The following is an 11,377-nucleotide window of genomic DNA, read 5'->3' as shown; positions in this document are numbered from 1 at the left end:
GTATGTGACTGAAAATATGGTCGGAGCTTCCTTGCCGATGTGACTACTGCCAGGGCGACCTTTTCGACTGTCGGGTAACGCGTTTCTACATCGTCAAGGGATTTACTTATATAGAAAATAGGTCGTTGTTCTCCTCGNCCCTGTCTGTGATGAACGACGTTTTTTCCCTGTCGTCTTTGTGCATTAATATCTGATTGTACCCAGAAAAGGCATCCATGAAGGTCAGCAGCTCGTTTCCCGCGGTTGCTTCGACGAGTTGATCAATTCGTGGCAAAGGGAAACTATCCTTTGGCCAAGCTTTGTTTAGGTCGGTAAAATCCACGCAGACTCGCCATTTCTCGTTCTTCTTTTTGACGACTACTGGATTGGCCAACCAGTCAGGATATTTTACTTTGACGATGGATCCAGCGCTAAGGAGTTTGTCCACTTCGTTGTTTACGGCTTGCGATCTTTCGGGTCCTAACTTGCGTCGTTTTTGTTTGATTGGTTGTGTGTTAGATCGATATTGAGTTTGTGAGTTGTAACGTTTGGGTCGATTCCTTTCATGTCAGTTACAGTACATGCGAATGTCGATATATTTGTTTTGAGAAAAAGGATTAGCTCGCTTCGCACGACCGGGGTTATCTCTGTTCCGATGTTCACACACCGTTTCTTGTTAGTGTCGTCCAAACATACTTCTTCTGTTGCAGCGACGNATCTAGCATTTTTTGGTGATGGTAGGTCGAGTATTGCCTTAATTTGCTTAGGGTTTGCTTCAATGCCTCGTCGGGGCACCAAGAAGTCGAGGAACTCTCCCGATTTGACTGCGAAAGTTCACTTGGCTGGGTTTAGCTTCATTCCGTACTTGTTTAAGACGTCGAAACATTGTCGTAAATGGGTGATATGATCGTTTGCCCGCTGTGACTTGAAAAGCATGTCGTCTATATAAACTTTCATCGTCCTGCTGAGTTGTTCAGCGAACATTTTATTGACCAGTCGTTGGTAAGTTGCCCCCGCGTTTTTTAAGCCGAAAGGCATGACCCCCTGTCTGTGATGAACGACGTTTTTTCCCTGTCGTCTTTGTGCATTAATATCTGATTGTACCCAGAAAAGGCATCCATGAAGGTCAGCAGCTCGTTTCCCGCGGTTGCTTCGACGAGTTGATCAATTCGTGGCAAAGGGAAACTATCCTTTGGCCAAGCTTTGTTTAGGTCGGTAAAATCCACGCAGACTCGCCATTTCTCGTTCTTCTTTTTGACGACTACTGGATTGGCCAACCAGTCAGGATATTTTACTTTGACGATGGATCCAGCGCTAAGGAGTTTGTCCACTTCGTTGTTTACGGCTTGCGATCTTTCGGGTCCTAACTTGCGTCGTTTTTGTTTGACTGGTTGTGTGTTAGATCGATATTGAGTTTGTGAGTTGTAACGTTTGGGTCGATTCCTTTCATGTCAGTTACAGTACATGCGAATGTCGATATATTTGTTTTGAGAAAAAGGATTAGCTCGCTTCGCACGACCGGGGTTATCTCTGTTCCGATGTTCACACACCGTTTCTTGTTAGTGTCGTCCAAACATACTTCTTCTGTTGCAGCGACGCCCTGCTGAATTGGGTCAGCTTTCCGTCGGTCGGTGACAAGCTGTCGTCACCGACCCGCTGCTTTGATTGCTATAACTTCTTTCCTGTGTGAATCATGTGTTCGATCAGGAAGCAGGCTATTGCACTTTGTTGGTTTCCGTGAAGCGTATATATACCTTTCGGGGTTGGGAATTTGACGCACTGATTATACGTTGATGGTACTGCTTTCATCTTATGGATCGACGGGATCCCAAGGATTACGTTGTAGATAGTCGGCTTGTCGATGACGGTGAACCTGAAATACCTGATCATGCTTCCCACGAAAATTGGCAGATCGATGGTGCTGACTGACATGATATGATCCCCATCGAAACTGGTTAAAAAATGGCATTCTGGCTTGATGTCACTCTCTCCGATCTCCATTTGTGCCAGGACGTTCCTGAAGATCACGTTTACCGAACTTCCGGTGTCGATCAAAATTCTTGTGATCTCGCTTTCGCCGATCAGTAGTTCGACGACCAGGGGATCGTTGTGCGGCAGATCCAAACCTTCTAGGTCGTTATTGTCGAAGGAAATCGTTGCATTTTCGAAGCTGATTTTTGAAGGCCACGACTTCCTTATTTCGGCCTGCTTAGTATAGTCTCTTATTGACCTGACCGAGTCATTGCATCCTGTTAATCCACCCATGATCATGTTTATCCGTCTTATGGTTGGGGGGCGCTGGTCAGCTTGTCGGTCTATCCGTCTTATGGTCAAGCTGTCGTCACCGACCCGCTGCTTTGATTGCTATAACTTCTTTCCTGTGTGAATCATGTGTTCGATCAGGAAGCAGGCTATTGCACTTTGTTGGTTTCCGTGAAGCGTATATATACCTTTCGGGGTTGGGAATTTGACGCACTGATTATACGTTGATGGTACTGCTTTCATCTTATGGATCGACGGGATCCCAAGGATTACGTTGTAGATAGTCGGCTTGTCGATGACGGTGAACCTGAAATACCTGATCATGCTTCCCACGAAAATTGGCAGATCGATGGTGCTGACTGACATGATATGATCCCCATCGAAACTGGTTAAAAAATGGCATTCTGGCTTGATGTCACTCTCTCCGATCTCCATTTGTGCCAGGACGTTCCTGAAGATCACGTTTACCGAACTTCCGGTGTCGATCAAAATTCTTGTGATCTCGCTTTCGCCGATCAGTAGTTCGACGACCAGGGGATCGTTGTGCGGCAGATCCAAACCTTCTAGGTCGTTATTGTCGAAGGAAATCGTTGCATTTTCGAAGCTGATTTTTGAAGGCCACGACTTCCTTATTTCGGCCTGCTTAGTATAGTCTCTTATTGACCTGACCGAGTCATTGCATCCTGTTAATCCACCCATGATCATGTTTATCCGTCTTATGGTTGGGGGGCGCTGGTCAGCTTGTCGGTCTATACGTTGCCGTTTTTCATGACTCGGTGCGCCTGGAGTTTCAATTTCGTCTTCTCTTTGATCGGCGAGGGTTTTGGAATCATTGACAAATTTTCGAGCAATATTCTCAGCTCGCTTGATGTCGCTGTTACCGGGCTGGGTCGTCTTGCTTCTGTCAGATTCGATGACTATTGTCCCTTTTTGTATCATTCCATCAGGATCGTTTGGAGGTAACGACATTCCTCAGTCGCGTGGGTGGCACTTTGGTGATAATCACAATACTGGGTCGAACTGCTCTCACCTCCTTCCTTCCGGATGTATTTATTTTCGCCGATCACAAAAGTTTGACGAGTTCGATCTTGATTTCTCGTAAAGTGTTGTCGTGGCTCGACATATTCGACTTTCGGAGCTGTGATTACTGGCTGCTTGGTCGCGGCGCTTGTTTTGCCGGAGTGTTTCTTAGCGTTGACCACTTTCTCTTCTTCACCTCGATGTGTTTCGGGGCTCGTCCCATAGCGTCAGCTAAGGTTTCCACATGAGTTAAAGATAGCTCTTCTTTAAATCAAGACTCGTACCAAAGTGCGTTCTTGAGTACAATGATAGCAGCCGCGTCTGGGATCGAGACGTTGACGACGACCTCTCTAAAGCGTCCAATAAAAGACCGGAGTGATTCATTTCGTTGTTGAGTCAGGGCGTATAGGTCGGCATGAGAGTTCTTGTTTTCCATTAGAACAGAGAATTGCTTTAAGAATGCAGTTATCAGGTCCTTGATACTATCGATTGACCCAGGTGGGAGTCTTGAGAACCAGCTTAAAGCGGTTCCTGTCAAATGCTCGGCAAAGACCTGGCAGGCTCCAGCATCGTATTCCGTCGGGCTGAACTGTAAAGGGCCGAGGGATACGCCGAAGGTAAGCAAGAAGTCTCGCGGATCGAGCATGCCGTCATAATAGCCCAACCTTGGCTTGCTGCACGTTTTACCGCCATAGTAGTGAGTCTTCTAGAGAACGGGGTTCGTTGCGTTGCTTCGAGCATGAGATCCACTTCAGGTGCTTTACTTGTTGCTCTATGGAAGACTGTTACCATTTTTTGCATCTTCTCTCGAATTTCTTTTAGCTCGGCGTCCTTTGTCCCATTGTCTCGCTCGTCGATGCGTGGGGAGGGATTGCGCTCTTGTTGACCTCCTCGTACACTTGTCCCTAGCGTCTCCCTGGCTGGGATGAAACTTGCCAAATTTTACCTGGGGGAGTGGAGATGGTTGATCTCGTCCTGAGAGTTTATCTGTGCTGCAGTCAACGCGTCTAACCGAGTATTAGTTCGCTCTTCTTGTTGGTCGAGACGCATCAATATCCCGCGAAAATGTTCGTCTATACTAGAAACGGGTTGGCTACTGAGCAATGCGAGCTGCGCAGGATTCGGCGTTGGCTCTTCGGTCGCCGGGCTGGTTAAGTTTGTCGCAATGACGAGCGTCCCTGGGCTCTCTGTCGCCACAGCCTTTCTTGGGGCGTCCGGAATTGGGAGTGTGGTTTGTTCCCCTTGATCCGCCGCTGGAGTGGTCGTTCCACCCGACGAACCAGCTTCCTTACTTCCTTCTTTAGTAACAATGGTCATCTCGTCTAGTTGTTGTAGGTCCGTTCTTCAAACTTTCAAAGAAGATTTCGACTTGGCTCTCCCTTCCTGGCGCGCCAAATTGTTGATGTCCAGATCGGTCACAATTAGAATGTTTAAGTTCGGTAAAAGGATGGTCGAAGTTTTCTTCTATTAATCGGTGTCAAAGCACTAAAGACGGGTTACAATACAACTTAGACGAGTTAGCAAGTAATGAACGAGTTAGAATGGACGAGTTAGACGGACGAGTCTTCGAATCCTTCGCTTCTAACCTTTAACGGGTAAAAAGCCTTGTACTTGCTATTCGTATCTTTTGTCCTTGTCTCTCCTTTCCATCCCTTCATCGAACACCGTGCGCCTGCTTTTATAGGGAACTGTGTCGGTTCGTCCATTACAAAGACCAAAATACCCTTCCCTTCCTGAAGATTTATTTGGACTTTATTATGGGTTGAACCTTTTGTTAGATTACAGACCTACCCCTAACAGAATCACCATTCTAAACCCCCGTTGTAAGCATTTTCCTAATTCACAGCGAAAGATCGATTTTGGGTATATTAAAAACTGTCCATTGTCAACTTTTTTTTTATAACTTTTTCATTAAACTACGATTTATACATAGGGGTTACAGTTTATATAGACAACTATATATATATATATATAAGTATATAACACAGTCAGATTTTCTTATCATTATTGGGCGAACCTGGGAATAGAACAGTGCATGTCAATGAATGTGACATTTGATTTTTATCCACATTCGCACGTTCCATTGTTAATTTTTTTATTTTTATTTTTCTTTTTTTGACGAACAGTTCATTTATTTATAATAACTGTATAATCGAATAATGGACTCTCTCATGCATTAGATTGTTAGATATAATACAACCGTAAGCAGTTCTGCTACTGGCTTCGTAATTGGGCATTTGGAGTTAACCGTTCCTGATAGTGGAGATTTGGTACCTCATAGATGTGATCGCTTGGAAACTTTCTCAAGGTGAGAAAGAGAAACAAACAATGGTGCTGATGTATATTCAAATTTAAAACTGTTGTAAAACACTTAGTGGACTCTATAGACTGGTCCATTCACAGTCTATTAGGACATGGCTTTACAGCCCATGTACGGTCCATACTATGTGTCATGGCCTTTAGGCCCATTAGCCCATTAGCTTATGTCCTATGTCGGTTTGGGCTTTGGCCTTTGTATTCACTATATATGTAACCTCTATTCGACATTCAATAATAAGAACAAGAGATTTTTCCCTTAACTCTCTAGTTTCACAACACGTTATCAACACGATAGTCTCAAACCCTAAAACCCTAAAAGCAGCAGCCGCTTCTCAAACCCTAAAACCCTAAGGCAGCCGCCGATTCTCTTCTCTCTTCCAAAACCCTAAACCGCTTTCTGTTCTTACTTCCATCCGAGACTAAACATCTTTCTGTTCGAAGATCTCCTTGTTCACGAGCATACCTTAAGCTCGTGATCAAGTTTCTATCGGTAACTTGATCGAGGTTCGTGGTCCGTGTCCGGGGGTGAGTTCGTGTGCAAGCGGTACGTGATTCCGGACGAGAGAAGTACAAGGAGCAGTCGTGGGAATCTGATCGTGGTTCGTGGGAAGTTGTTCGTGATCCGTGAAAGCTGTTCGTGAAAGCTGTCTGTGGTCCTGTTCGTGGTTCGTGAACGAGAGAGAGATACAACCGAGGTCTGTTAGCTCCCGGTTCACATCCAGTCAGATCCAAATCGGTGAAAGGTAAAACAAATCTGAAACCTTCTTAAAACCCTATGAACCGAATTTGGACTTAAACCTATAGAACCCTAAAACAAACAAGTACACAACCAACAAAGCTTAAGATCTCTAAAACCTAAAACTTAAAAATCGGTTGGTGTTTAGGTTGTTAGATTTCTTGAGAATTAAAACCAATTATATTATGAATTAAATTTGGTTGTTTGTTCCTTGTTGTGATGCATAAGAACCTAGAAATATTTTGTTGTTTAAAGTTGTTCTAGGATATTAAAAACCTGATCATTCATGCATCATATTGAAATCGGATCATGTATAAGATAGGATCTATTTAAGCATAACTTGTTCATGTAAATTTCGGCTGCATGAATTATGTTCAAGGATTGTTAAAACTCAAAACTCGAATTTCATAGTCTTGCATCAAGGGTGAATCCGATTAAGTTTTTAGTAAATTGTTAATTTTCTAAAACTAAAACTTTTGAAATCGGAATTAAAATATTTGGTTAGGATAATCTCCTAATTAGTTTAGTAATTATCTAAAACACCCTAAAAGAATATTTACTAAATCCTAGACTAAAAGGAAATTTAAGAAAAAAGGAAATCCTATCTAGAAATAAGGAAATTGTTGCATGCATACATATTTGCTTTTGTTGTCTTTGTATGCATGAATTTAAACCAAACGAAATCTATAATAGGCAAGGCATGTTTCGGTCTCAAATACCGCATGGCCTAAGGCATGTTTCGGTCTCAAATACTGCATGACCTGAATAAATATTTGTTGCATGGTTCGATCTCAAATATCGCATGCTAACTATCGGTTGTCTATCTTATATGCAGATGGCAAACCTCAAGAGCCTAGACTATCCCATCTTGCAAGCTTCTGGAAAGAACTACTTGGAATGGGTGAAAGACACCGAAATCCACCTAAGGTCAAACGGCCTAGCCGGTTGCATTGATGAGGAAGTTGAGAGCACTGACAAGAGAAAGAATAAGTGCCTCCAGCATATGCACCATCATATTGCGGAGAGTCTCAAAAGCCAGTACCTCTTCATAGACAATCCACTCGCCCTTTGGACACAGCTTAAACGCCGTTACGGGCACCAAAAGACGGTGCTCCTTCCAAAGGCCGAGTTTGATTGGAAGAACCTAAGGATCCAGGATTACAAATCCGTGGAGGAGTATAACTCTGAGCTTTTTAGGATTGTCTCACTCCTTAGGTTATGTGGAAAAGAGGTGACTGAAAGGGAGCTGATAGAAAAGACCTTGTCTACCTTCAGCCCTAACAATAGAGTTCTTCAGCAACAGTACCGGCATCAAGATTTTGCTGACTATGGGGCACTCATTGAATGTTTACTGCTAGCTGAGCAGAATGATGAGTTGTTGCTGATGAACAGTGCTATGAGACCTCCTGGTACAGCCCCATTACCGGAAGCAAATAAGGTTGATTTGGGAAAGAAAACTGTAGTAGAGTCTAAGGAGCCAAAAGAGCCCCATGAGACCAACTACGTCCACAGAGAAAGACACTACGGCCAAGGACATGGTGGCAGAGGACGTGGTGGCCGTGGTGGCCGTGGCGGCCAGGCTAGCCAAGGAGGCCGCAGACGTGGTGGTAGGGGCCGTGTGCCCTTTAAACCACACACCAAGGCCAAATCGGTCTGCCACAGATGTGGTATGTCAAACCACTGGTCCAAGACTTGCAGAACTCCCAAACACCTCATTGATGCATATCAAGAAGTTCTAAAGAAAAATCCGGAAGCCAACTATGCGTACATCGACGATGAAGGAGACTTCGATCATGAGAATGACGACTTGCTAGAGACTTCCGATTGTCTTCACATTGATGATTGATTTTCGTTTTATTTTGGTTTAATTTCAATGCTTTTATGCTTTATTTTCTTTTATTGTATTGGATAATTATTTTGATTTAAATGCAATGGTTTTTATTTTATAATTGTCTTATTAAAATACAAAATTATGTCCTATTTATAAAAATGACCAAGGACATGAGTGAACTAGTGGTGGACAGTGGATCCAGCCACACTATACTAAGAGACAAAAGATATTTCATAAATCTTATAATGAAAAGTGCAAATGTTAGTACAATTGCGGGTATAGCCAATTTGATTGAAGGCTACGGCCAGGCTCACGTTTTGTTGGCTAACGGCACACATATTGAACTAAGTGATGCCTTATACTCACCCAGCTCTAAGAGAAACTTATTGAGCTTTAAAGATATAAGATTAAATGGTTATCATGTTGAAACCAAGGGTGAAGGAACTAAAGAATTCCTATACATTACAGAAAATGTAAATGGCCAAAAGATGGTCCTAGAGACTATACCTGCACTAGCAACTGGTTTATACCATGCTAGGATAAACATGATAGAAGCTAACTTGGCAAAGCACAAAATGTTCACTGAACAATTCACTCTATGGCATGACCGGTTAGGCCACCCGGGTTCGAACATGATGCGTAAAGTGACTAAGAGTTCGAATGGGCACAATCTTAAAGAGAAAAAGGTTTTCCCTAAAAAACTCACTTGTGTAGCATGTGCACAAGGGAAACTTATCACAAGACCATCACCAGTAAAAGTCACAAAAGAGACTTTACATTTTCTGGAAAGGATACAAGGTGATATATGTGGACCAATACACCCACCATGTGGGTCGTTTAGATATTTCATGGTTATGATCGATGCATCAACCAGATGGTCTCACGTTTGCTTGTTATCCACAAGGAACCTAGCATTTGCTAGGCTGTTGGCTCAAATCATAAGATTAAGAGCACACTTTCCAGACTTTCCACTTAAGACTATACGTCTAGATAATGCTGGTGAATTTACATCCCAAGCGTTTAATGATTACTGTATGTCCATGGGGGTGAGTGTGGAACATCCTGTGGCACATGTCCATACACAAAACGGATTAGCTGAATCCTTCATTAAACGTATACAATTAATAGCTCGACCATTGTTAATGAGATCGAAGCTTCCTGTGTCGGCTTGGGGACACGCGGTCTTACATGCAGCATAACTCATACGCATCAGGCCATCTAGTGAACACATATATTCACCATTCCAACTATTATCGGGTCAAGAGCCAGACTTATCCCATCTCAAAACATTTGGTTGTGCCGTTTATACACCTGTTGCTCCACCACAGAGAACTAAGATGGGACCTCAAAGGAGGATGGGAATATATGTTGGATATGAGTCTCCCACCATTATAAAGTATCTTGAGCCATTGACAGGAGATCTATTTAAGGCCTTATACGCAGACTGTCAATTCGTTGAGTCCGAATTCCCTATGTTAGGTGGTGAGACCAGCAAGCTGGTCAAGGAATTAACATGGAATCAAACATCCTTAAATTGGCAAGATCCTCGAACTCTAGCATGTGATGCAGAGGTTCAAAAGATTATACATTTACAACAGCTAGCTAATCAATTGCCAGATTCCTTTGCTGACCCAAAGAGAGTAACAAAATCGTACATACCAGCTTGCAATGCACCAGTACGTATTGATGTTCAGAAGGAACACAATAAACAAGTTGCTACAGAGTCTAAACCACGTTTGAAACGAGGTAGACCGTTAGGTTCCAAAGATAAAAATCCTCGAAAGTCTAAAGGTGCAAAACAGACCGAGGTTCAGGGAATTATCGAAAAACCAGACATGGCCGCGGAAATAATTAATGTACCAGGTGAAGTTCAGGACGCTGAACCTCAAGAACCTGAAGGAATTGATAACAATGAAGTATCAATCAATTACATAATGTCTGGAATAAAATGGAACCGGAAAAATGTCGACATTGATGAAATATTTATAAACAAGGTAGCACTTGAGATAAATGAGGATCTAGAACCCACATCCATATTAGAGTGCACTCAAAGTAAAGATTGGCTTAAATGGAAAGAAGCCATTGATGTGGAGTTAAACTCTTTAAAGAAGAGAAGTGTGTTTGGTCCGATCTTAAGGACGACACCTACCATTAAACCAGTTGGACACAAGTGGGTCTTTGTAAGAAAGAGAAATGAGAAAAATGAGATAGTGAGATACAAAGCACGGCTTGTAGCACAAGGATTCTCTCAAAGACCCGGCATAGATTATGAGGAGACATACTCCCCTGTGATGGATGCAACGACTTTTAGATATCTAATAAGTCTGGCCATAAGAGAAAATTTGGATTTACGGTTAATGGATGTTGTAACCGCCTATTTATATGGTCCACTGGATAATGAGATTTATATGAGATTACCAGAGGGTATAGAACATAAAGGTAAAAGTGGTTCTCGAGACCAATACTGCATAAGGCTAGACAAATCGCTTTATGGACTGAAACAAAGTGGTCGAATGTGGTATAACCGACTAAGTGATTATTTAGCTAAGAAAGGCTATAAGAATGACCCAATCAGTCCATGTATATTCATAAAGAAGTTTGCAAACAAAGGATTTGTGATAATAGCAGTCTACGTGGATGATTTAAACATCCTCGGTACTTCAGGGGAAATCGCCCAAACTGTAGAATACCTCAAGAAAGAATTTGAGATGAAAGACCTAGGCAAGACAAAATTCTGTTTGAGATTGCAGCTTGAGTACAGAAACAATGGTATCCTTGTGCACTAGATGGCATATATAGAAAGGTACTCAAGAGTTTTAATAAGGACTAAGCTCACCCATTGACTAGCCCAATGGTTGTTAGGAGCATTGATTTGGATAAAGATCCATTTGTCCAAAGAAGGACAATGAGGAAGTTCTCAGTCCTAAAATGCCATAGCTCAGTGCTATAGGAGAGTTAATGTCTTGGCTAGCCACACTAGACCAAACATAAGTTTTGCCGTGAACCTCCTTGCAAGAATTAGTTTTTGACTAACCCAAAGGCACTAGAGTGAAATTAAGTATGTTACCTACGGAGGAACATTTAATTTTTGGGTTTATATATTACTAACTATAACAAAGAAGGTTTTAGTTGGTTTTAGCTGATGCAGGTTATAGCAAAGAAAGTTTAAGTATGTATGGTTGAGATTGAAGGCTCAACATATCAGGACGGATTGCAGTATCGTCAAAGAC

Source organism: Camelina sativa, chromosome 6 (assembly GCF_000633955.1).
Source record: "Camelina sativa cultivar DH55 chromosome 6, Cs, whole genome shotgun sequence".
Classification (NCBI taxonomy): Eukaryota; Viridiplantae; Streptophyta; class Magnoliopsida; order Brassicales; family Brassicaceae; genus Camelina; species Camelina sativa.
Note: the sequence above shows the minus strand (reverse complement) of the source record.